Here is a 27,000-nt window from a genome sequence, read left to right as displayed (position 1 = left end):
TTTTTCAAAAAAATATTTTCCCCCGGTTAAGTTGTTGAGGGCTGATTTCTTTTCCTGTGATAAAAAGCCTTCTGTTTCGACTGCCAAACCTTTCAGGGGAGCATTTGCAAGCTTCTGGCATCATTTTTGAGTGAATTGCCAAAAGTCAGATTTTTACTGAAATTGTGACCCCGGGGCTTAGGGATTTTTTCAAAAAAATATCTTCCGCCGGTTAAGTTGTTGAGGGCTGATTTCTTGTCCTGTGATTAAAAGCCTTCTGTTTCCATCGCCATCGGTTTCAGGGGAACAGTTGCAACCGGTTGGCACCATTTTTTAGTGAATCGCCAAAAGTCAGATTTTTGCTGAAATTGTGACCCCGGGGCTTAGGGATTTTTTCAAAAAAATATTTTCCGCCGGTTAAGTTGTTGAGGGCTGATTTCTTTTCCAGTGATAAAAAGCCTTCTGTTTCGACTGCAAAACCTTTCAGGGAAGCATTAGCAACCGGTTGGCACCATGTTTGAGTGAATTGCCAAAAGTCAGATTTTTGCTGAAATTCTGACCCCGGGGCTTCGGGATTTTTTCAAAAAAATATTTTCCGCCCGTTAAGTTGTTGAGGGCTGATTTCTTTTCCAGTGATAAAAAGCCTTCTGTTTCGACTGCAAAACCTTTCAGGGAAGCATTAGCAACCGGTTGGCACCATTTTTGAGTGAATTGCCAAAAGTCAGATTTTTGCTGAAATTGTGACCCCGGGGCTTAGGGATTTTTTTCAAAAAAATATTTTCCGCTGGTTAAGTTGTTGAGGGCTGATTTCTTGTCCTGTGATAAAAAGCCTTCTGTTTCCATCGCCAAAACTTTCAGGGGAGCATTTGCAAGCTTCTGGCATCATTTTTTAGTGAATTGCCAAAAGTCAGATTTTTGCTGAAATTCTGACCCCGGGGCTTAGGGATTTTTTCAAAAAAATATCTTCCGCCGGTTAAGTTGTTGAGGGCTGATTTCTTGTCCTGTGATTAAAAGCCTTCTGTTTCCATCGCCATCGGATTCAGGGGAGCAGTTGCAACCGGTTGGCACCATTTTTGAGTGAATCGCCAAAAGTCAGATTTTTGCTGAAATTGTGACCCTGGGGCTTAGGGATTTTTTCAAAAAAATATTTTCCGCCCGTTAAGTTGTTGAGGGCTGATTTCCTTTCCAGTGATAAAAAGCCTTCTGTTTCGACTGCAAAACCTTTAAGGGAAGCATTAGCAACCGGTTGGCACCATTTTTGAGTGAATTGCCAAAAGTCAGATTTTTGCTGAAATTGTGACCCCGGGGCTTAGGGATTTTTTCAAAAAAATATTTTCCGCCGGTTAAGTTGTTGAGGTCTGATTTCTTGTCCTGTGATAAAAAGCCTTCTGTTTCCATCGCAAAAGCTTTCATGGGAGGATTTGCAACCGGTTGGCACCATTTTTGAGTGAATTGCCAAAAGTCAGATTTTTGCTTAAATTCTGACCCCGTGGCTTAGGGATTTTTTCAAAAAAATATTTTCCGCCGGTTAAGTTGTTGAGGGCTGATTTCTTGTCCTGTGATAAAAAGCCTTCTGTTTCCATCGCCAAAACTTTCAGGGGAGCATTTGCAAGCTTCTGGCATCATTTTTTAGTGAATTGCCAAAAGTCAGATTTTTGCTGAAATTCTGACCCCGGGGCTTAGGGATTTTTTCAAAAAAATATTTTCCGCCCGTTAAGTTGTTGAGGGCTGATTTCTTTTCCTGTGATAAAAAGCCTTCGGTTTCGACTGCAAAACCTTTCAGGGGAGCATTAGCAACCGGTTGGCACCATTTTTGAGTGAATTGCCAAAAGTCAGATTTTTGCTGAAATTGTGACCCCGGGGCTTAGGGATTTTTTCAAAAAAATATTTTCCGCCGGTTAAGTTGTTGAGGGCTGATTTCTTGTCCTGTGATAAAAAGCCTTCTGTTTCGACTCCCAAACCTTTCAGGGGAGCATTCGCACGCTTCTGGCACCATTTTTGAGTGAATTGCCAAAAGTCAGATTTTTGCTGAAATTCTGACCCCGGGGCTTAGGGATTTTTTCAAAAAAATATTTTCCGCCGGTTAAGTTGTTGAGGGCTGATTTCTTGTCCTGTGATTAAAAGCCTTCTGTATCCATCGCCATCGGTTGCAGGGGAGCAGTTGCAACCGGTTGGCACCATTTTTTAGTGAATCGCCAAAAGTCAGATTTTTGCTGAAATTGTGACCCCGGGGCTTAGGGATTTTTTCAAAAAAATATTTTCCGCCCGTTAAGTTGTTGAGGGCTGATTTCTTTTCCAGTGATAAAAAGCCTTCTGTTTCGACTGCAAAACCTTTCAGGGAAGCATTAGCAACCGGTTGGCACCATTTTTGAGTGAATTGCCAAAAGTCAGATTTTTGCTGAAATTGTGACCCCGGGGCTTAGGGATTTTTTCAAAAAAATATTTTCCGCCGGTTAAGTTGTTGAGGGCTGATTTCTTGTCCTGTGATATAAAGCCTTCTGTTTCGACTGCCAAACCTTTCAGGGGAGCATTTGCAAGATTCTGGCATCATTTTTGAGTGAATTGCCAAAAGTCAGATTTTTACTGAAATTCTGACCCCGGGGCTTAGGGATTTTTTCAAAAAAATATTTTCCGCCCGTTAAGTTGTTGAGGGCTGATTTCTTTTCCAGTGATAAAAAGCCTTCTGTTTCGACTGCAAAACCTTTCAGGGAAGCATTAGCAACCGGTTGGCACCATTTTTGAGTGAATTGCCAATAGTCAGATTTTTGCTGAAATTGTGACCCCGGGGCTTAGGGATTTTTTCAAAAAAATATCTTCCGCCGGTTAAGTTGTTGAGGGCTGATTTCTTGTCCTGTGATTAAAAGCCTTCTGTTTCCATCGCCATCGGTTTCAGGGGAACAGTTGCAACCGGTTGGCACCATTTTTTAGTGAATCGCCAAAAGTCAGATTTTTGCTGAAATTGTGACCCCGGGGCTTAGGGATTTTTTCAAAAAAATATTTTCCGCTGGTTAAGTTGTTGAGGGCTGATTTCTTTTCCAGTGATAAAAAGCCTTCTGTTTCGACTGCAAAACCTTTCAGGGAAGCATTAGCAACCGGTTGGCACCATGTTTGAGTGAATTGCCAAAAGTCAGATTTTTGCTGAAATTGTGACCCCGGGGCTTAGGGATTTTTTTGAAAAAAAATTTTTCCGCCCGTTAAGTTGTTGAGGGCTGATTTCTTGTCCTGTGATTAAAAGCCTTCTGTTTCCATCGCCATCGGTTTCAGGGGAACAGTTGCAACCGGTTGGCACCATTTTTTAGTGAATCGCCAAAAGTCAGATTTTTGCTGAAATTGTGACCCCGGGGCTTAGGGATTTTTTCAAAAAAATATTTTCCGCCGGTTAAGTTGTTGAGGGCTGATTTCTTTTCCAGTGATAAAAAGCCTTCTGTTTCGACTGCAAAACCTTTCAGGGAAGCATTAGCAACCGGTTGGCACCATGTTTGAGTGAATTGCCAAAAGTCAGATTTTTGCTGAAATTCTGACCCCGGGGCTTAGGGATTTTTTCAAAAAAATATTTTCCGCCCGTTAAGTTGTTGAGGGCTGATTTCTTTTCCAGTGATAAAAAGCCTTCGGTTTCGACTGCAAAACCTTTCAGGGGAGCATTAGCAACCGGTTGGCACCATTTTTGAGTGAATTGCCAAAAGTCAGATTTTTGCTGAAATTGTGACCCCGGGGCTTAGGGATTTTTTCAAAAAAATATTTTCCGCCGGTTAAGTTGTTGAGGGCTGATTTCTTGTCCTGTGATAAAAAGCCTTCTGTTTCGACTCCCAAACCTTTCAGGGGAGCATTCGCACGCTTCTGGCACCATTTTTGAGTGAATTGCCAAAAGTCAGATTTTTGCTGAAATTCTGACCCCGGGGCTTAGGGATTTTTTCAAAAAAATATTTTCCGCCGGTTAAGTTGTTGAGGGCTGATTTCTTGTCCTGTGATTAAAAGCCTTCTGTATCCATCGCCATCGGTTGCAGGGGAGCAGTTGCAACCGGTTGGCACCATTTTTTAGTGAATCGCCAAAAGTCAGATTTTTGCTGAAATTGTGACCCCGGGGCTTAGGGATTTTTTCAAAAAAATATTTTCCGCCCGTTAAGTTGTTGAGGGCTGATTTCTTTTCCAGTGATAAAAAGCCTTCTGTTTCGACTGCAAAACCTTTCAGGGAAGCATTAGCAACCGGTTGGCACCATTTTTGAGTGAATTGCCAAAAGTCAGATTTTTGCTGAAATTGTGACCCCGGGGCTTAGGGATTTTTTCAAAAAAATATTTTCCGCCGGTTAAGTTGTTGAGGGCTGATTTCTTGTCCTGTGATATAAAGCCTTCTGTTTCGACTGCCAAACCTTTCAGGGGAGCATTTGCAAGATTCTGGCATCATTTTTGAGTGAATTGCCAAAAGTCAGATTTTTACTGAAATTCTGACCCCGGGGCTTAGGGATTTTTTCAAAAAAATATTTTCCGCCCGTTAAGTTGTTGAGGGCTGATTTCTTTTCCAGTGATAAAAAGCCTTCTGTTTCGACTGCAAAACCTTTCAGGGAAGCATTAGCAACCGGTTGGCACCATTTTTGAGTGAATTGCCAATAGTCAGATTTTTGCTGAAATTGTGACCCCGGGGCTTAGGGATTTTTTCAAAAAAATATCTTCCGCCGGTTAAGTTGTTGAGGGCTGATTTCTTGTCCTGTGATTAAAAGCCTTCTGTTTCCATCGCCATCGGTTTCAGGGGAACAGTTGCAACCGGTTGGCACCATTTTTTAGTGAATCGCCAAAAGTCAGATTTTTGCTGAAATTGTGACCCCGGGGCTTAGGGATTTTTTCAAAAAAATATTTTCCGCTGGTTAAGTTGTTGAGGGCTGATTTCTTTTCCAGTGATAAAAAGCCTTCTGTTTCGACTGCAAAACCTTTCAGGGAAGCATTAGCAACCGGTTGGCACCATGTTTGAGTGAATTGCCAAAAGTCAGATTTTTGCTGAAATTGTGACCCCGGGGCTTAGGGATTTTTTTGAAAAAAAATTTTTCCGCCCGTTAAGTTGTTGAGGGCTGATTTCTTGTCCTGTGATTAAAAGCCTTCTGTTTCCATCGCCATCGGTTTCAGGGGAACAGTTGCAACCGGTTGGCACCATTTTTTAGTGAATCGCCAAAAGTCAGATTTTTGCTGAAATTGTGACCCCGGGGCTTAGGGATTTTTTCAAAAAAATATTTTCCGCCGGTTAAGTTGTTGAGGGCTGATTTCTTTTCCAGTGATAAAAAGCCTTCTGTTTCGACTGCAAAACCTTTCAGGGAAGCATTAGCAACCGGTTGGCACCATGTTTGAGTGAATTGCCAAAAGTCAGATTTTTGCTGAAATTCTGACCCCGGGGCTTAGGGATTTTTTCAAAAAAATATTTTCCGCCCGTTAAGTTGTTGAGGGCTGATTTCTTTTCCAGTGATAAAAAGCCTTCTGTTTCGACTGCAAAACCTTTCAGGGAAGCATTAGCAACCGGTTGGCACCATTTTTGAGTGAATTGCCAAAAGTCAGATTTTTGCTGAAATTGTGACCCCGGGGCTTAGGGATTTTTTCAAAAAAATATTTTCCGCTGGTTAAGTTGTTGAGGGCTGATTTCTTGTCCTGTGATAAAAAGTCTTCTGTTTCCATCGCCAAAACTTTCAGGGGAGCATTTGCAAGCTTCTGGCATCATTTTTTAGTGAATTGCCAAAAGTCAGATTTTTGCTGAAATTCTGACCCCGGGGCTTAGGGATTTTTTCAAAAAAATATCTTCCGCCGGTTAAGTTGTTGAGGGCTGATTTCTTGTCCTGTGATTAAAAGCCTTCTGTTTCCATCGCCATCGGATTCAGGGGAGCAGTTGCAACCGGTTGGCACCATTTTTGAGTGAATCGCCAAAAGTCAGATTTTTGCTGAAATTGTGACCCTGGGGCTTAGGGATTTTTTCAAAAAAATATTTTCCGCCCGTTAAGTTGTTGAGGGCTGATTTCCTTTCCAGTGATAAAAAGCCTTCTGTTTCGACTGCAAAACCTTTAAGGGAAGCATTAGCAACCGGTTGGCACCATTTTTGAGTGAATTGCCAAAAGTCAGATTTTTGCTGAAATTGTGACCCCGGGGCTTAGGGATTTTTTCAAAAAAATATTTTCCGCCGGTTAAGTTGTTGAGGTCTGATTTCTTGTCCTGTGATAAAAAGCCTTCTGTTTCCATCGCCAAAACTTTCAGGGGAGCATTTGCAAGCTTCTGGCATCATTTTTTAGTGAGTTGCCAAAAGTCAGATTTTTGCTGAAATTGTGACCCCGGGGCTTAGGGATTTTTTCAAAAAAATATTTTCCGCCCGTTAAGTTGTTGAGGTCTGATTTCTTGTCCTGTGATAAAAAGCCTTCAGTTTCGACTGCAAAACCTTTCAGGGGAGCAGTAGCAACCGGTTGGCACCATTTTTGAGTGAATCGCCAAAAGTCAGATTTTTGCTGAAATTGTGACACCGGGGCTTAGGGATTTTTTCAAAAAAATATTTTCCGCCCGTTAAGTTGTTGAGGGCTGATTTCTTTTCCAGTGATAAAAAGCCTTCTGTTTCGACTGCAAAACCTTTCAGGGAAGCATTAGCAACCGGTTGGCACCATGTTTGAGTGAATTGCCAAAAGTCAGATTTTTGCTGAAATTGTGACCCCGGGGCTTAGGGATTTTTTCAAAAAAATATCTTCCGCCGGTTAAGTTGTTGAGGGCTGATTTCTTGTCCTGTGATTAAAAGCCTTCTGTTTCCATCGCCATCGGATTCAGGGGAGCAGTTGCAACCGGTTGGCACCATTTTTGAGTGAATCGCCAAAAGTCAGATTTTTGCTGAAATTGTGACCCTGGGGCTTAGGGATTTTTTCAAAAAAATATTTTCCGCCCGTTAAGTTGTTGAGGGCTGATTTCCTTTCCAGTGATAAAAAGCCTTCTGTTTCGACTGCAAAACCTTTAAGGGAAGCATTAGCAACCGGTTGGCACCATTTTTGAGTGAATTGCCAATAGTCAGATTTTTGCTGAAATTCTGACCCCGGGGCTTAGGGATTTTTTCAAAAAAATATTTTCCGCCGGTTAAGTTGTTGAGGGCTGATTTCTTGTCCTGTCATAAAAAGCCTTCTGTTTCCATCGCCAAAACTTTCACGGGAGCATTTGCAAGCTTCTGGCATTATTTTTTAGTGAATTGCCAAAAGTCAGATTTTTGCTGAAATTGTGACTCCGGGGCTTAGGGATTTTTTCAAAAAAAATATTTTCCGCCGGTTAAGTTGTCGAGAGCTGATTTCTTGTCCTTTGATAAAAAGCCTTCTGTTTCAACTGCCAAACCTTTCAGGGGAGCATTTGCAAGCTTCTGGCATCATTTTTTAGTGAATTGCCAAAAGTCAGATTTTTGCTGAAATTGTGACCCCAGGGCTTAGGGATTTTTTCAAAAAAATATTTTCCGCCGGTTAAGTTGTTGAGGGCTGATTTCTTGTCTTGTGATAAAAAGCCTTCTGTTTCCATCGCCAAAACTTTCAGGGGAGCATTTGCAAGCTTCTGGCATCATTTTTTAGTGAATTGCCAAAAGTCAGATTTTTGCTGAAATTGTGACCCCGGGGCTTAGGGATTTTTTCAAAAAAATATTTTCCGCCCGTTAAGTTGTTGAGGGCTGATTTCTTGTCCTGTGATAAAAAGCCTTCAGTTTCGACTGCAAAACCTTTCAGGGGAGCAGTAGCAACCGGTTGGCACCATTTTTGAGTGAATCGCCAAAAGTCAGATTTTTGCTGAAATTGTGACACCGGGGCTTAGGGATTTTTTCAAAAAAATATTTTCCGCCCGTTAAGTTGTTGAGGGCTGATTTCTTTTCCAGTGATAAAAAGCCTTCTGTTTCGACTGCAAAACCTTTCAGGGAAGCATTAGCAACCGGTTGGCACCATTTTTGAGTGAATTGCCAATAGTCAGATTTTTGCTGAAATTGTGACCCCGGGGCTTAGGGATTTTTTCAAAAAAATATTTTCCGCCCGTTAAGTTGTTGAGGGCTGATTTCTTGTCCTGTCATAAAAAGCCTTCTGTTTCCATCGCCAAAACTTTCAGGGGAGCATTTGCAAGCTTCTGGCATTATTTTTTAGTGAATTGCCAAAAGTCAGATTTTTGCTGAAATTGTGACTCCGGGGCTTAGGGATTTTTTCAAAAAAAATATCTTCCGCCGGTTAAGTTGTCGAGAGCTAATTTCTTGTCCTTTGATAAAAAGCCTTCTGTTTCAACTGCCAAACCTTTCAGGGGAGCATTTGCAAGCTTCTGGCATCATTTTTGAGTGAATTGCCAAAAGTCAGATTTTTGCTGAAATTCTGACCCCGGGGCTTAGGGATTTTTTCAAAAAAATAATTTCCGCCGGTTAAGTTGTTGAGGGCTGATTTCTTGACCTGTGATAAAAAGCCTTCTGTTTCCATCGCAAAAGCTTTCATGGGAGGATTTGCAACCGGTTGGCACCATTTTTGAGTGAATTGCCAAAAGTCAGATTTTTGCTTAAATTCTGACCCCGTGGCTTAGGGATTTTTTCAAAAAAATATTTTCCGCCGGTTAAGTTGTTGAGGGCTGATTTCTTGTCCTGTGATAAAAAGCCTTCTGTTTCAATCGCCAAAACTTTCAGGGGAGCATTTGCAAGCTTCTGGCATCATTTTTTAGTGAATTGCCAAAAGTCAGATTTTTGCTGAAATTCTGACCCCGGGGCTTAGGGATTTTTTCAAAAAAATATTTTCCGCCCGTTAAGTTGTTGAGGGCTGATTTCTTTTCCTGTGATAAAAAGCCTTCGGTTTCGACTGCAAAACCTTTCAGGGGAGCATTAGCAACCGGTTGGCACCATTTTTGAGTGAATTGCCAAAAGTCAGATTTTTGCTGAAATTGTGACCCCGGGGCTTAGGGATTTTTTCAAAAAAATATTTTCCGCCGGTTAAGTTGTTGAGGGCTGATTTCTTGTCCTGTGATAAAAAGCCTTCTGTTTCGACTCCCAAACCTTTTAGGGGAGCATTCGCACGCTTCTGGCACCATTTTTGAGTGAATTGCCAAAAGTCAGATTTTTGCTGAAATTCTGACCCCGGGGCTTAGGGATTTTTTCAAAAAAATATTTTCCGCCGGTTAAGTTGTTGAGGGCTGATTTCTTGTCCTGTGATTAAAAGCCTTCTGTATCCATCGCCATCGGTTGCAGGGGAGCAGTTGCAACCGGTTGGCACCATTTTTTAGTGAATCGCCAAAAGTCAGATTTTTGCTGAAATTGTGACCCCGGGGCTTAGGGATTTTTTCAAAAAAATATTTTCCGCCGGTTAAGTTGTTGAGGGCTGATTTCTTTTCCAGTGATAAAAAGCCTTCTGTTTCGACTGCAAAACCTTTCAGGGAAGCATTAGCAACCGGTTGGCACCATGTTTGAGTGAATTGCCAAAAGTCAGATTTTTGCTGAAATTGTGACCCCGGGGCTTAGGGATTTTTTCAAAAAAATATTTTCCGCCGGTTAAGTTGTTGAGGGCTGATTTCTTTTCCAGTGATAAAAAGCCTTCTGTTTCGACTGCAAAACCTTTCAGGGAAGCATTAGAAACCGGTTGGCACCATTTTTGAGTGAATTGCCAAAAGTCAGATTTTTGCTGAAATTCTGACCCCGGGGCTTAGGGATTTTTTCAAAAAAATATTTTCCGCTGGTTAAGTTGTTGAGGGCTGATTTCTTGTCCTGTGATAAAAAGCCTTCTGTTTCCATCGCCAAAACTTTCAGTGGAGCATTTGCAAGCTTCTGGCATCAATTTTTAGTGAATTGCCAAAAGTCAGATTTTTGCTGAAATTCTGACCCCGGGGCTTAGGGATTTTTTCAAAAAAATATCTTCCGCCGGTTAAGTTGTTGAGGGCTGATTTCTTGTCCTGTGATTAAAAGCCTTCTGTTTCCATCGCCATCGGATTCAGGGGAGCAGTTGCAACCGGTTGGCACCATTTTTGAGTGAATCGCCAAAAGTCAGATTTTTGCTGAAATTGTGACCCTGGGGCTTAGGGATTTTTTCAAAAAAATATTTTCCGCCCGTTAAGTTGTTGAGGGCTGATTTCTTTTCCAGTGTTAAAAAGCCTTCTGTTTTGACTGCAAAACCTTTAAGGGAAGCATTAGCAACCGGTTCGCACCATTTTTGAGTGAATTGCCGAAAGTCAGATTTTTGCTGAAATTGTGACCCCGGGGCTTAGGGATTTTTTCAAAAAAATATTTTCCGCCGGTTAAGTTGTTGAGGTCTGATTTCTTGTCCTGTGATAAAAAGCCTTCTGTTTCCATCGCCAAAACTTTCAGGGAAGCATTAGCAACCGGTTGACACCATTTTTGAGTGAATTGCCAAAAGTCAGATTTTTGCTGAAATTGTGACCCCGTGGCTTAGGGATTTTTTCAAAAAAATATTTTCCGCCGGTTAAGTTGTTGAGGGCTGATTTCTTGTCCTGTGATAAAAAGCCTTCTGTTTCCATCGCCATCGGTTTCAGGGGAGCAGTTGCAACCGGTTGGCACCATTTTTGAGTGAATCGCCAAAAGTCAGATTTTTGCTGAAATAGGGATTTTTTTAAAAAAATATTTTCCGCCGGTTAAGTTGTTGAGGTCTGATTTCTTGTCCTGTGATAAAAAGCCTTCTGTTTCCATCGCCAAAACTTTCAGGGGAGCACTTGCAAGCTTCTGGCATCATTTTTTAGTGAGTTGCCAAAAGTCAGATTTTTGCTGAAATTCTGACCCCGGGGCTTAGGGATTTTTTCAAAAAAATATTTTCCGCCCGTTAAGTTGTTGAGGGCTGATTTCTTTTCCTGTGAAAAAAGCCTTCGGTTTCAACTGCAAAACTTTCAGGGGAGCATTTGCAAGCTTCTGGCATCATTTTTTAGTGAATTGCCAAAAGTCAGATTTTTGCTGAAATTGTGACCCCGGGGCTTAGGGATTTTTTCAAAAAAATATTTTCCGCCCGTTAAGTTGTTGAGGGCTGATTTCTTGTCCTGTGATAAAAAGCCTTCAGTTTCGACTGCAAAACCTTTCAGGGGAGCAGTAGCAACCGGTTGGCACCATTTTTGAGTGAATCGCCAAAAGTCAGATTTTTGCTGAAATTGTGACCCCGGGGCTTAGGGATTTTTTCAAAAAAATAGTTTCCGCCCGTTAAGTTGTTGAGGGCTGATTTCTTTTCCAGTGATAAACAGCCTTCTGTTTCGACTGCAAAACCTTTCAGGGAAGCATTAGCAACCGGTTGGCACCATTTTTGAGTGAATTGCCAATAGTCAGATTTTTGCTGAAATTGTGACCCCGGGGCTTAGGGATTTTTTCAAAAAAATATTTTCCGCCGGTTAAGTTGTTGAGGGCTGATTTCTTGTCCTGTCATAAAAAGCCTTCTGTTTCCATCGCCAAAACTTTCACGGGAGCATTTGCAAGCTTCTGGCATTATTTTTTAGTGAATTGCCAAAAGTCAGATTTTTGCTGAAATTGTGACTCCGGGGCTTAGGGATTTTTTCAAAAAAAATATTTTCCGCCGGTTAAGTTGTCGAGAGCTGATTTCTTGTCCTTTGATAAAAAGCCTTCTGTTTCAACTGCCAAACCTTTCAGGGGAGCATTTGCAAGCTTCTGGCATCATTTTTTAGTGAATTGCCAAAAGTCAGATTTTTGCTGAAATTGTGACCCCGGGGCTTAGGGATTTTTTCAAAAAAATATTTTCCGCCGGTTAAGTTGTTGAGGGCTGATTTCTTGTCTTGTGATAAAAAGCCTTCTGTTTCCATCGCCAAAACTTTCAGGGGAGCATTTGCAAGCTTCTGGCATCATTTTTTAGTGAATTGCCAAAAGTCAGATTTTTGCTGAAATTGTGACCCCGGGGCTTAGGGATTTTTTCAAAAAAATATTTTCCGCTGGTTAAGTTGTTGAGGGCTGATTTCTTGTCCTGTGATAAAAAGCCTTCAGTTTCGATTGCAAAACCTTTCAGGGGAGCAGTAGCAAGCTTCTGGCATCATTTTTTAGTGAATTGCCAAAAGTCAGATTTTTGCTGAAATTCTGACCCCGGGGCTTAGGGATTTTTTCAAAAAAATATCTTCCGCCGGTTAAGTTGTTGAGGGCTGATTTCTTGTCCTGTGATTAAAAGCCTTCTGTTTCCATCGCCATCGGATTCAGGGGAGCAGTTGCAACCGGTTGGCACCATTTTTGAGTGAATCGCCAAAAGTCAGATTTTTGCTGAAATTGTGACCCTGGGGCTTAGGGATTTTTTCAAAAAAATATTTTCCGCCCGTTAAGTTGTTGAGGGCTGATTTCTTTTCCAGTGTTAAAAAGCCTTCTGTTTTGACTGCAAAACCTTTAAGGGAAGCATTAGCAACCGGTTCGCACCATTTTTGAGTGAATTGCCGAAAGTCAGATTTTTGCTGAAATTGTGACCCCGGGGCTTAGGGATTTTTTCAAAAAAATATTTTCCGCCGGTTAAGTTGTTGAGGTCTGATTTCTTGTCCTGTGATAAAAAGCCTTCTGTTTCCATCGCCAAAACTTTCAGGGAAGCATTAGCAACCGGTTGACACCATTTTTGAGTGAATTGCCAAAAGTCAGATTTTTGCTGAAATTGTGACCCCGTGGCTTAGGGATTTTTTCAAAAAAATATTTTCCGCCGGTTAAGTTGTTGAGGGCTGATTTCTTGTCCTGTGATAAAAAGCCTTCTGTTTCCATCGCCAAAACTTTCAGGGGAGCATTTGCAAGCTTCTGGCATCATTTTTTAGTGAGTTGCCAAAAGTCAGATTTTTGCTGAAATTCTGACCCCGGGGCTTAGGGATTTTTTCAAAAAAATATTTTCCGCCCGTTAAGTTGTTGAGGGCTGATTTCTTTTCCTGTGATAAAAAGCCTTCGGTTTCAACTGCAAAACTTTCAGGGGAGCATTTGCAAGCTTCTGGCATCATTTTTTAGTGAATTGCCAAAAGTCAGATTTTTGCTGAAATTGTGACCCCGGGGCTTAGGGATTTTTTCAAAAAAATATTTTCCGCCCGTTAAGTTGTTGAGGGCTGATTTCTTGTCCTGTGATAAAAAGCCTTCAGTTTCGACTGCAAAACCTTTCAGGGGAGCAGTAGCAACCGGTTGGCACCATTTTTGAGTGAATCGCCAAAAGTCAGATTTTTGCTGAAATTGTGACACCGGGGCTTAGGGATTTTTTCAAAAAAATAGTTTCCGCCCGTTAAGTTGTTGAGGGCTGATTTCTTTTCGAGTGATAAACAGCCTTCTGTTTCGACTGCAAAACCTTTCAGGGAAGCATTAGCAACCGGTTGGCACCATTTTTGAGTGAATTGCCAATAGTCAGATTTTTGCTGAAATTGTGACCCCGGGGCTTAGGGATTTTTTCAAAAAAATATTTTCCGCCGGTTAAGTTGTTGAGGGCTGATTTCTTGTCCTGTCATAAAAAGCCTTCTGTTTCCATCGCCAAAACTTTCACGGGAGCATTTGCAAGCTTCTGGCATTATTTTTTAGTGAATTGCCAAAAGTCAGATTTTTGCTGAAATTGTGACCCCGGGGCTTAGGGATTTTTTCAAAAAAATATTTTCCGCCCGTTAAGTTGTTGAGGGCTGATTTCTTGTCCTGTGATAAAAAGCCTTCAGTTTCGACTGCAAAACCTTTCAGGGGAGCAGTAGCAACCGGTTGGCACCATTTTTGAGTGAATCGCCAAAAGTCAGATTTTTGCTGAAATTGTGACACCGGGGTTTAGGGATTTTTTCAAAAAAATATTTTCCGCCCGTTAAGTTGTTGAGGGCTGATTTCTTTTCCAGTGATAAAAAGCCTTCTGTTTCGACTGCAAAACCTTTCAGGGAAGCATTAGCAACCGGTTGGCACCATTTTTGAGTGAATTGCCAATAGTCAGATTTTTGCTGAAATTGTGACCCCGGGGCTTAGGGATTTTTTCAAAAAAATATTTTCCGCCCGTTAAGTTGTTGAGGGCTGATTTCTTGTCCTGTCATAAAAAGCCTTCTGTTTCCATCGCCAAAACTTTCAGGGGAGCATTTGCAAGCTTCTGGCATTATTTTTTAGTGAATTGCCAAAAGTCAGATTTTTGCTGAAATTGTGACTCCGGGGCTTAGGGATTTTTTCAAAAAAAATATCTTCCGCCGGTTAAGTTGTCGAGAGCTAATTTCTTGTCCTTTGATAAAAAGCCTTCTGTTTCAACTGCCAAACCTTTCAGGGGAGCATTTGCAAGCTTCTGGCATCATTTTTGAGTGAATTGCCAAAAGTCAGATTTTTGCTGAAATTCTGACCCCGGGGCTTAGGGATTTTTTCAAAAAAATAATTTCCGCCGGTTAAGTTGTTGAGGGCTGATTTCTTGACCTGTGATAAAAAGCCTTCTGTTTCCATCGCAAAAGCTTTCATGGGAGGATTTGCAACCGGTTGGCACCATTTTTGAGTGAATTGCCAAAAGTCAGATTTTTGCTTAAATTCTGACCCCGTGGCTTAGGGATTTTTTCAAAAAAATATTTTCCGCCGGTTAAGTTGTTGAGGGCTGATTTCTTGTCCTGTGATAAAAAGCCTTCTGTTTCCATCGCCAAAACTTTCAGGGGAGCATTTGCAAGCTTCTGGCATCATTTTTTAGTGAATTGCCAAAAGTCAGATTTTTGCTGAAATTCTGACCCCGGGGCTTAGGGATTTTTTCAAAAAAATATTTTCCGCCGGTTAAGTTGTTGATGGCTGATTTCTTGTCCTGTGATTAAAAGCCTTCTGTATCCATCGCCATCGGTTGCAGGGGAGCAGTTGCAACCGGTTGGCACCATTTTTTAGTGAATCGCCAAAAGTCAGATTTTTGCTGAAATTGTGACCCCGGGGCTTAGGGATTTTTTCAAAAAAATATTTTCCGCCCGTTAAGTTGTTGAGGGCTGATTTCTTTTCCAGTGATAAAAAGCCTTCTGTTTCGACTGCAAAACCTTTCAGGGAAGCATTAGCAACCGGTTGGCACCATTTTTGAGTGAATTGCCAAAAGTCAGATTTTTGCTGAAATTGTGACCCCGGGGCTTAGGGATTTTTTCAAAAAAATATTTTCTGCCGGTTAAGTTGTTGAGGGCTGATTTCTTGTCCTGTGATATAAAGCCTTCTGTTTCGACTGCCAAACCTTTCAGGGGAGCATTTGCAAGATTCTGGCATCATTTTTGAGTGAATTGCCAAAAGTCAGATTTTTACTGAAATTCTGACCCCGGGGCTTAGGGATTTTTTCAAAAAAATATTTTCCGCCCGTTAAGTTGTTGAGGGCTGATTTCTTTTCCAGTGATAAAAAGCCTTCTGTTTCGACTGCAAAACCTTTCAGGGAAGCATTAGCAACCGGTTGGCACCATTTTTGAGTGAATTGCCAATAGTCAGATTTTTGCTGAAATTGTGACCCCGGGGCTTAGGGATTTTTTCAAAAAAATATCTTCCGCCGGTTAAGTTGTTGAGGGCTGATTTCTTGTCCTGTGATTAAAAGCCTTCTGTTTCCATCGCCATCGGTTTCAGGGGAACAGTTGCAACCGGTTGGCACCATTTTTTAGTGAATCGCCAAAAGTCAGATTTTTGCTGAAATTGTGACCCCGGGGCTTAGGGATTTTTTCAAAAAAATATTTTCCGCCGGTTAAGTTGTTGAGGGCTGATTTCTTTTCCAGTGATAAAAAGCCTTCTGTTTCGACTGCAAAACCTTTCAGGGAAGCATTAGCAACCGGTTGGCACCATGTTTGAGTGAATTGCCAAAAGTCAGATTTTTGCTGAAATTCTGACCCCGGGGCTTAGGGATTTTTTCAAAAAAATATTTTCCGCCCGTTAAGTTGTTGAGGGCTGATTTCTTTTCCAGTGATAAAAAGCCTTCTGTTTCGACTGCAAAACCTTTCAGGGAAGCATTAGCAACCGGTTGGCACCATTTTTGAGTGAATTGCCAAAAGTCAGATTTTTGCTGAAATTGTGAACCCGGGGCTTAGGGATTTTTTCAAAAAAATATTTTCCGCTGGTTAAGTTGTTGAGGGCTGATTTCTTGTCCTGTGATAAAAAGCCTTCTGTTTCCATCGCCAAAACTTTCAGGGGAGCATTTGCAAGCTTCTGGCATCATTTTTTAGTGAATTGCCAAAAGTCAGATTTTTGCTGAAATTCTGACCTCGGGGCTTAGGGATTTTTTCAAAAAAATATCTTCCGCCGGTTAAGTTGTTGAGGGCTGATTTCTTGTCCTGTGATTAAAAGCCTTCTGTTTCCATCGCCATCGGATTCAGGGGAGCAGTTGCAACCGGTTGGCACCATTTTTGAGTGAATCGCCAAAAGTCAGATTTTTGCTGAAATTGTGACCCTGGGGCTTAGGGATTTTTTCAAAAAAATATTTTCCGCCCGTTAAGTTGTTGAGGGCTGATTTCCTTTCCAGTGATAAAAAGCCTTCTGTTTCGACTGCAAAACCTTTAAGGGAAGCATTAGCAACCGGTTGGCACCATTTTTGAGTGAATTGCCAAAAGTCAGATTTTTGCTGAAATTGTGACCCCGGGGCTTAGGGATTTTTTCAAAAAAATATTTTCCGCCGGTTAAGTTGTTGAGGGCTGATTTCTTGTCCTGTGATAAAAAGCCTTCTGTTTCCATCGCCAAAACTTTCAGGGGAGCATTTGCAAGCTTCTGGCATCATTTTTTAGTGAGTTGCCAAAAGTCAGATTTTTGCTGAAATTCTGACCCCGGGGCTTAGGGATTTTTTCAAAAAAATATTTTCCGCCCGTTAAGTTGTTGAGGGCTGATTTCTTGTCCTGTGATAAAAAGCCTTCAGTTTCGACTGCAAAACCTTTCAGGGGAGCAGTAGCAACCGGTTGGCACCATTTTTGAGTGAATCGCCAAAAGTCAGATTTTTGCTGAAATTGTGACACCGGGGCTTAGGGATTTTTTCAAAAAAATAGTTTCCGCCCGTTAAGTTGTTGAGGGCTGATTTCTTTTCCAGTGATAAACAGCCTTCTGTTTCGACTGCAAAACCTTTCAGGGAAGCATTAGCAACCGGTTGGCACCATTTTTGAGTGAATTGCCAATAGTCAGATTTTTGCTGAAATTGTGACCCCGGGGCTTAGGGATTTTTTCAAAAAAATATTTTCCGCCGGTTAAGTTGTTGAGGGCTGATTTCTTGTCCTGTCATAAAAAGCCTTCTGTTTCCATCGCCAAAACTTTCACGGGAGCATTTGCAAGCTTCTGGCATTATTTTTTAGTGAATTGCCAAAAATCAGATTTTTGCTGAAATTGTGACACCGGGGCTTAGGGATTTTTTCAAAAAAAATATTTTCCGCCGGTTAAGTTGTCGAGAGCTGATTTCTTGTCCTTTGATAAAAAGCCTTCTGTTTCAACTGCCAAACCTTTCAGGGGAGCATTTGCAAGCTTCTGGCATCATTTTTTAGTGAATTGCCAAAAGTCAGATTTTTGCTGAAATTGTGACCCCGGGGCTTAGGGATTTTTTCAAAAAAATATTTTCCGCCGGTTAAGTTGTTGAGGGCTGATTTCTTGTCTTGTGATAAAAAGCCTTCTGTTTCCATCGCCAAAACTTTCAGGGGAGCATTTGCAAGCTTCTGGCATCATTTTTTAGTGAATTGCCAAAAGTCAGATTTTTGCTGAAATTCTGACCCCGGGGCTTAGGGATTTTTTCAAAAAAATATTTTCCGCCCGTTAAGTTGTTGAGGGCTGATTTCTTGTCCTGTGATAAAAAGCCTTCAGTTTCGACTGCAAAACCTTTCAGGGGAGCAGTAGCAACCGGTTGGCACCATTTTTGAGTGAATCGCCAAAAGTCAGATTTTTGCTGAAATTGTGACACCGGGGCTTAGGGATTTTTTCAAAAAAATATTTTCCGCCCGTTAAGTTGTTGAGGGCTGATTTCTTTTCCAGTGATAAAAAGCCTTCTGTTTCGACTGCAAAACCTTTCAGGGAAGCATTAGCAACCGGTTGGCACCATTTTTGAGTGAATTGCCAATAGTCAGATTTTTGCTGAAATTGTGACCCCGGGGCTTAGGGATTTTTTCAAAAAAATATTTTCCGCCCGTTAAGTTGTTGAGGGCTGATTTCTTGTCCTGTCATAAAAAGCCTTCTGTTTCCATCGCCAAAACTTTCAGGGGAGCATTTGCAAGCTTCTGGCATTATTTTTTAGTGAATTGCCAAAAGTCAGATTTTTGCTGAAATTGTGACTCCGGGGCTTAGGGATTTTTTCAAAAAAAATATCTTCCGCCGGTTAAGTTGTCGAGAGCTAATTTCTTGTCCTTTGATAAAAAGCCTTCTGTTTCAACTGCCAAACCTTTCAGGGGAGCATTTGCAAGCTTCTGGCATCATTTTTGAGTGAATTGCCAAAAGTCAGATTTTTGCTGAAATTCTGACCCCGGGGCTTAGGGATTTTTTCAAAAAAATAATTTCCGCCGGTTAAGTTGTTGAGGGCTGATTTCTTGACCTGTGATAAAAAGCCTTCTGTTTCCATCGCAAAAGCTTTCATGGGAGGATTTGCAACCGGTTGGCACCATTTTTGAGTGAATTGCCAAAAGTCAGATTTTTGCTTAAATTCTGACCCCGTGGCTTAGGGATTTTTTCAAAAAAATATTTTCCGCCGGTTAAGTTGTTGAGGGCTGATTTCTTGTCCTGTGATAAAAAGCCTTCTGTTTCCATCGCCAAAACTTTCAGGGGAGCATTTGCAAGCTTCTGGCATCATTTTTTAGTGAATTGCCAAAAGTCAGATTTTTGCTGAAATTCTGACCCCGGGGCTTAGGGATTTTTTCAAAAAAATATTTTCCGCCCGTTAAGTTGTTGAGGGCTGATTTCTTTTCCTGTGATAAAAAGCCTTCGGTTTCGACTGCAAAACCTTTCAGGGGAGCATTAGCAACCGGTTGGCACCATTTTTGAGTGAATTGCCAAAAGTCAGATTTTTGCTGAAATTGTGACCCCGGGGCTTAGGGATTTTTTCAAAAAAATATTTTCCGCCGGTTAAGTTGTTGAGGGCTGATTTCTTGTCCTGTGATAAAAAGCCTTCTGTTTCGACTCCCAAACCTTTCAGGGGAGCATTCGCACGCTTCTGGCACCATTTTTGAGTGAATTGCCAAAAGTCAGATTTTTGCTGAAATTCTGACCCCGGGGCTTAGGGATTTTTTCAAAAAAATATTTTCCGCTGGTTAAGTTGTTGAGGGCTGATTTCTTGTCCTGTGATAAAAAGCCTTCTGTTTCCATCGCCAAAACTTTCAGTGGAGCATTTGCAAGCTTCTGGCATCATTTTTTAGTGAATTGCCAAAAGTCAGATTTTTGCTGAAATTCTGACCCCGGGGCTTAGGGATTTTTTCAAAAAAATATCTTCCGCCGGTTAAGTTGTTGAGGGCTGATTTCTTGTCCTGTGATTAAAAGCCTTCTGTTTCCATCGCCATCGGATTCAGGGGAGCAGTTGCAACCGGTTGGCACCATTTTTGAGTGAATCGCCAAAAGTCAGATTTTTGCTGAAATTGTGACCCTGGGGCTTAGGGATTTTTTCAAAAAAATATTTTCCGCCCGTTAAGTTGTTGAGGGCTGATTTCTTTTCCAGTGTTAAAAAGCCTTCTGTTTTGACTGCAAAACCTTTAAGGGAAGCATTAGCAACCAGTTCGCACCATTTTTGAGTGAATTGCCGAAAGTCAGATTTTTGCTGAAATTGTGACCCCGGGGCTTAGGGATTTTTTCAAAAAAATATTTTCCGCCGGTTAAGTTGTTGAGGTCTGATTTCTTGTCCTGTGATAAAAAGCCTTCTGTTTCCATCGCCAAAACTTTCAGGGAAGCATTAGCAACCGGTTGACACCATTTTTGAGTGAATTGCCAAAAGTCAGATTTTTGCTGAAATTGTGACCCCGTGGCTTAGGGATTTTTTCAAAAAAATATTTTCCGCCGGTTAAGTTGTTGAGGGCTGATTTCTTGGCCTGTGATTAAAAGCCTTCTGTTTCCATCGCCATCGGTTTCAGGGGAACAGTTGCAACCGGTTGGCACCATTTTTTAGTGAATCGCCAAAAGTCAGATTTTTGCTGAAATTGTGACCCCGGGGCTTAGGGATTTTTTCAAAAAAATATTTTCCGCCGGTTAAGTTGTTGAGGGCTGATTTCTTTTCCAGTGATAAAAAGCCTTCTGTTTCGACTGCAAAACCTTTCAGGGAAGCATTAGCAACCGGTTGGCACCATGTTTGAGTGAATTGCCAAAAGTCAGATTTTTGCTGAAATTGTGACCCCGGGGCTTAGGGATTTTTTCAAAAAAATATTTTCCGCCCGTTAAGTTGTTGAGGGCTGATTTCTTTTCCAGTGATAAAAAGCCTTCTGTTTCGACTGCAAAACCTTTCAGGGAAGCATTAGAAACCGGTTGGCACCATTTTTGAGTGAATTGCCAAAAGTCAGATTTTTGCTGAAATTCTGACCCCGGGGCTTAGGGATTTTTTCAAAAAAATATTTTCCGCTGGTTAAGTTGTTGACGGCTGATTTCTTATCCTGTGATAAAAAGCCTTCTGTTTCCATCGCCAAAACTTTCAGTGGAGCATTTGCAAGCTTCTGGCATCATTTTTTAGTGAATTGCCAAAAGTCAGATTTTTGCTGAAATTCTGACGCCGGGGCTTAGGGATTTTTTCAAAAAAATATCTTCCGCCGGTTAAGTTGTTGAGGGCTGATTTCTTGTCCTGTGATTAAAAGCCTTCTGTTTTCATCGCCATCGGATTCAGGGGAGCAGTTGCAACCGGTTGGCACCATTTTTGAGTGAATCGCCAAAAGTCAGATTTTTGCTGAAATTGTGACCCTGGGGCTTAGGGATTTTTTCAAAAAAATATTTTCCGCCCGTTAAGTTGTTGAGGGCTGATTTCTTTTCCAGTGTTAAAAAGCCTTCTGTTTCGACTGCAAAACCTTTAAGGGAAGCATTAGCAACCGGTTCGCACCATTTTTGAGTGAATTGCCAAAAGTCAGATTTTTGCTGAAATTGTGACCCCGGGGCTTAGGGATTTTTTCAAAAAAATATTTTCCGCCGGTTAAGTTGTTGAGGTCTGATTTCTTGTCCTGTGATAAAAAGCCTTCTGTTTCCATCGCCAAAACTTTCAGGGAAGCATTAGCAACCGGTTCGCACCATTTTTGAGTGAATTGCCAAAAGTCAGATTTTTGCTGAAATTGTGACCCCGGGGCTTAGGGATTTTTTCAAAAAAATATTTTCCGCCGGTTAAGTTGTTGAGGGCTGATTTCTTGGCCTGTGATTAAAAGCCTTCTGTTTCCATCGCCATCGGTTTCAGGGGAACAGTTGCAACCGGTTGGCACCATTTTTTAGTGAATCGCCAAAAGTCAGATTTTTGCTGAAATTGTGACCCCGGGGCTTAGGGATTTTTTCAAAAAAATATTTTCCGCCGGTTAAGTTGTTGAGGGCTGATTTCTTTTCCAGTGATAAAAAGCCTTCTGTTTCGACTGCAAAACCTTTCAGGGAAGCATTAGCAACCGGTTGGCACCATGTTTGAGTGAATTGCCAAAAGTCAGATTTTTGCTGAAATTGTGACCCCGGGGCTTAGGGATTTTTTCAAAAAAATATTTTCCGCCCGTTAAGTTGTTGAGGGCTGATTTCTTTTCCAGTGATAAAAAGCCTTCTGTTTCGACTGCAAAACCTTTCAGGGAAGCATTAGAAACCGGTTGGCACCATTTTTGAGTGAATTGCCAAAAGTCAGATTTTTGCTGAAATTCTGACCCCGGGGCTTAGGGATTTTTTCAAAAAAATATTTTCCGCTGGTTAAGTTGTTGACGGCTGATTTCTTATCCTGTGATAAAAAGCCTTCTGTTTCCATCGCCAAAACTTTCAGTGGAGCATTTGCAAGCTTCTGGCATCATTTTTTAGTGAATTGCCAAAAGTCAGATTTTTGCTGAAATTCTGACGCCGGGGCTTAGGGATTTTTTCAAAAAAATATCTTCCGCCGGTTAAGTTGTTGAGGGCTGATTTCTTGTCCTGTGATTAAAAGCCTTCTGTTTTCATCGCCATCGGATTCAGGGGAGCAGTTGCAACCGGTTGGCACCATTTTTGAGTGAATCGCCAAAAGTCAGATTTTTGCTGAAATTGTGACCCTGGGGCTTAGGGATTTTTTCAAAAAAATATTTTCCGCCCGTTAAGTTGTTGAGGGCTGATTTCTTTTCCAGTGTTAAAAAGCCTTCTGTTTCGACTGCAAAACCTTTAAGGGAAGCATTAGCAACCGGTTCGCACCATTTTTGAGTGAATTGCCAAAAGTCAGATTTTTGCTGAAATTGTGACCCCGGGGCTTAGGGATTTTTTCAAAAAAATATTTTCCGCCGGTTAAGTTGTTGAGGGCTGATTTCTTGTCCTGTGATAAAAAGCCTTCTGTTTCGACTCCCAAACCTTTCAGGGGAGCATTCGCACGCTTCTGGCACCATTTTTGAGTGAATTGCCAAAAGTCAGATTTTTGCTGAAATTCTGACCCCGGGGCTTAGGGATTTTTTCAAAAAAATATTTTCCGCTGGTTAAGTTGTTGAGGGCTGATTTCTTGTCCTGTGATAAAAAGCCTTCTGTTTCCATCGCCAAAACTTTCAGTGGAGCATTTCCAAGCTTCTGGCATCATTTTTTAGTGAATTGCCAAAAGTCAGATTTTTGCTGAAATTCTGACCCCGGGGCTTAGGGATTTTTTCAAAAAAATATCTTCCGCCGGTTAAGTTGTTGAGGGCTGATTTCTTGTCCTGTGATTAAAAGCCTTCTGTTTCCATCGCCATCGGATTCAGGGGAGCAGTTGCAACCGGTTGGCACCATTTTTGAGTGAATCGCCAAAAGTCAGATTTTTGCTGAAATTGTGACCCTGGGGCTTAGGGATTTTTTCAAAAAAATATTTTCCGCCCGTTAAGTTGTTGAGGGCTGATTTCTTTTCCAGTGTTAAAAAGCCTTCTGTTTTGACTGCAAAACCTTTAAGGGAAGCATTAGCAACCAGTTCGCACCATTTTTGAGTGAATTGCCGAAAGTCAGATTTTTGCTGAAATTGTGACCCCGGGGCTTAGGGATTTTTTCAAAAAAATATTTTCCGCCGGTTAAGTTGTTGAGGTCTGATTTCTTGTCCTGTGATAAAAAGCCTTCTGTTTCCATCGCCAAAACTTTCAGGGAAGCATTAGCAACCGGTTGACACCATTTTTGAGTGAATTGCCAAAAGTCAGATTTTTGCTGAAATTGTGACCCCGTGGCTTAGGGATTTTTTCAAAAAAATATTTTCCGCCGGTTAAGTTGTTGAGGGCTGATTTCTTGGCCTGTGATTAAAAGCCTTCTGTTTCCATCGCCATCGGTTTCAGGGGAACAGTTGCAACCGGTTGGCACCATTTTTTAGTGAATCGCCAAAAGTCAGATTTTTGCTGAAATTGTGACCCCGGGGCTTAGGGATTTTTTCAAAAAAATATTTTCCGCCGGTTAAGTTGTTGAGGGCTGATTTCTTTTCCAGTGATAAAAAGCCTTCTGTTTCGACTGCAAAACCTTTCAGGGAAGCATTAGCAACCGGTTGGCACCATGTTTGAGTGAATTGCCAAAAGTCAGATTTTTGCTGAAATTGTGACCCCGGGGCTTAGGGATTTTTTCAAAAAAATATTTTCCGCCCGTTAAGTTGTTGAGGGCTGATTTCTTTTCCAGTGATAAAAAGCCTTCTGTTTCGACTGCAAAACCTTTCAGGGAAGCATTAGAAACCGGTTGGCACCATTTTTGAGTGAATTGCCAAAAGTCAGATTTTTGCTGAAATTCTGACCCCGGGGCTTAGGGATTTTTTCAAAAAAATATTTTCCGCTGGTTAAGTTGTTGACGGCTGATTTCTTATCCTGTGATAAAAAGCCTTCTGTTTCCATCGCCAAAACTTTCAGTGGAGCATTTGCAAGCTTCTGGCATCATTTTTTAGTGAATTGCCAAAAGTCAGATTTTTGCTGAAATTCTGACGCCGGGGCTTAGGGATTTTTTCAAAAAAATATCTTCCGCCGGTTAAGTTGTTGAGGGCTGATTTCTTGTCCTGTGATTAAAAGCCTTCTGTTTTCATCGCCATCGGATTCAGGGGAGCAGTTGCAACCGGTTGGCACCATTTTTGAGTGAATCGCCAAAAGTCAGATTTTTGCTGAAATTGTGACCCTGGGGCTTAGGGATTTTTTCAAAAAAATATTTTCCGCCCGTTAAGTTGTTGAGGGCTGATTTCTTTTCCAGTGTTAAAAAGCCTTCTGTTTCGACTGCAAAACCTTTAAGGGAAGCATTAGCAACCGGTTCGCACCATTTTTGAGTGAATTGCCAAAAGTCAGATTTTTGCTGAAATTGTGACCCCGGGGCTTAGGGATTTTTTCAAAAAAATATTTTCCGCCGGTTAAGTTGTTGAGGTCTGATTTCTTGTCCTGTGATAAAAAGCCTTCTGTTTCCATCGCCAAAACTTTCAGGGGAGCATTTGCAAGCTTCTGGCATCATTTTTTAGTGAATTGCCAAAAGTCAGATTTTTGCTGAAATTCTGACCCCGGGGCTTAGGGATTTTGTCAAAAAAATATTTTCCGCCCGTTAAGTTGTTGAGGGCTGATTTCTTTTCCTGTGATAAAAAGCCTTCGGTTTAGACTGCAAAACCTTTCAGGGGAGCATTAGCAACCGGTTGGCACCATTTTTGAGTGAATTGCCAAAAGTCAGATTTTTGCTGAAATTGTGACCCCGGGTTAGGGATTTTTTCAAAAAAATATTTTCCGCCGGTTAAGTTGTTGAGAGCTGATTTCTTGTCCTGTGATAAAAAGCCTTCTGTATCCATCGCCATCGGTTGCAGGGGAGCAGTTGCAACCGGTTGGCACCATTTTTTAGTGAATCGCCAAAAGTCAGATTTTTGCTGAAATTGTGACCCCGGGGCTTAGGGATTTTTTCAAAAAAATATTTTCCGCCCGTTAAGTTGTTGAGGGCTGATTTCTTTTCCAGTGATAAAAAGCCTTCTGTTTCGACTGCAAAACCTTTCAGGGAAGCATTAGCAACCGGTTGGCACCATTTTTGAGTGAATTGCCAAAAGTCAGATTTTTGCTGAAATTGTGACCCCGGGGCTTAGGGATTTTTTCAAAAAAATATTTTCCGCCGGTTAAGTTGTTGAGGGCTGATTTCTTGTCCTGTGATATAAAGCCTTCTGTTTCGACTGCCAAACCTTTCAGGGGAGCATTTGCAAGATTCTGGCATCATTTTTGAGTGAATTGCCAAAAGTCAGATTTTTACTGAAATTCTGACCCCGGGGCTTAGGGATTTTTTCAAAAAAATATTTTCCGCCCGTTAAGTTGTTGAGGGCTGATTTCTTTTCCAGTGATAAAAAGCCTTCTGTTTCGACTGCAAAACCTTTCAGGGAAGCATTAGCAACCGGTTGGCACCATTTTTGAGTGAATTGCCAATAGTCAGATTTTTGCTGAAATTGTGACCCCGGGGCTTAGGGATTTTTTCAAAAAAATATCTTCCGCCGGTTAAGTTGTTGAGGGCTGATTTCTTGTCCTGTGATTAAAAGCCTTCTGTTTCCATCGCCATCGGTTTCAGGGGAACAGTTGCAACCGGTTGGCACCATTTTTTAGTGAATCGCCAAAAGTCAGATTTTTGCTGAAATTGTGACCCCGGGGCTTAGGGATTTTTTCAAAAAAATATTTTCCGCCGGTTAAGTTGTTGAGGGCTGATTTCTTTTCCAGTGATAAAAAGCCTTCTGTTTCGACTGCAAAACCTTTCAGGGAAGCATTAGCAACCGGTTGGCACCATGTTTGAGTGAATTGCCAAAAGTCAGATTTTTGCTGAAATTCTGACCCCGGGGCTTAGGGATTTTTTCAAAAAAATATTTTCCGCCCGTTAAGTTGTTGAGGGCTGATTTCTTTTCCAGTGATAAAAAGCCTTCTGTTTCGACTGCAAAACCTTTCAGGGAAGCATTAGCAACCGGTTGGCACCATTTTTGAGTGAATTGCCAAAAGTCAGATTTTTGCTGAAATTGTGAACCCGGGGCTTAGGGATTTTTTCAAAAAAATATTTTCCGCTGGTTAAGTTGTTGAGGGCTGATTTCTTGTCCTGTGATAAAAAGCCTTCTGTTTCCATCGCCAAAACTTTCAGGGGAGCATTTGCAAGCTTCTGGCATCATTTTTTAGTGAATTGCCAAAAGTCAGATTTTTGCTGAAATTCTGACCTCGGGGCTTAGGGATTTTTTCAAAAAAATATCTTCCGCCGGTTAAGTTGTTGAGGGCTGATTTCTTGTCCTGTGATTAAAAGCCTTCTGTTTCCATCGCCATCGGATTCAGGGGAGCAGTTGCAACCGGTTGGCACCATTTTTGAGTGAATCGCCAAAAGTCAGATTTTTGCTGAAATTGTGACCCTGGGGCTTAGGGATTTTTTCAAAAAAATATTTTCCGCCCGTTAAGTTGTTGAGGGCTGATTTCCTTTCCAGTGATAAAAAGCCTTCTGTTTCGACTGCAAAACCTTTAAGGGAAGCATTAGCAACCGGTTGGCACCATTTTTGAGTGAATTGCCAAAAGTCAGATTTTTGCTGAAATTGTGACCCCGGGGCTTAGGGATTTTTTCAAAAAAATATTTTCCGCCGGTTAAGTTGTTGAGGTCTGATTTCTTGTCCTGTGATAAAAAGCCTTCTGTTTCCATCGCCAAAACTTTCAGGGGAGCATTTGCAAGCTTCTGGCATCATTTTTTAGTGAGTTGCCAAAAGTCAGATTTTTGCTGAAATTCTGACCCCGGGGCTTAGGGATTTTTTCAAAAAAATATTTTCCGCCCGTTAAGTTGTTGAGGGCTGATTTCTTGTCCTGTGATAAAAAGCCTTCAGTTTCGACTGCAAAACCTTTCAGGGGAGCAGTAGCAACCGGTTGGCACCATTTTTGAGTGAATCGCCAAAAGTCAGATTTTTGCTGAAATTGTGACACCGGGGCTTAGGGATTTTTTCAAAAAAATAGTTTCCGCCCGTTAAGTTGTTGAGGGCTGATTTCTTTTCCAGTGATAAACAGCCTTCTGTTTCGACTGCAAAACCTTTCAGGGAAGCATTAGCAACCGGTTGGCACCATTTTTGAGTGAATTGCCAATAGTCAGATTTTTGCTGAAATTGTGACCCCGGGGCTTAGGGATTT

The sequence above is a fragment of the Podarcis muralis genome, chromosome 12 (genome assembly GCF_964188315.1).
Source record: "Podarcis muralis chromosome 12, rPodMur119.hap1.1, whole genome shotgun sequence".
Taxonomy (NCBI): domain Eukaryota; kingdom Metazoa; phylum Chordata; class Lepidosauria; order Squamata; family Lacertidae; genus Podarcis; species Podarcis muralis.
The sequence above is the reverse complement of the archived record's forward strand: the minus strand, read 5'-3'. Positions refer to the sequence as shown.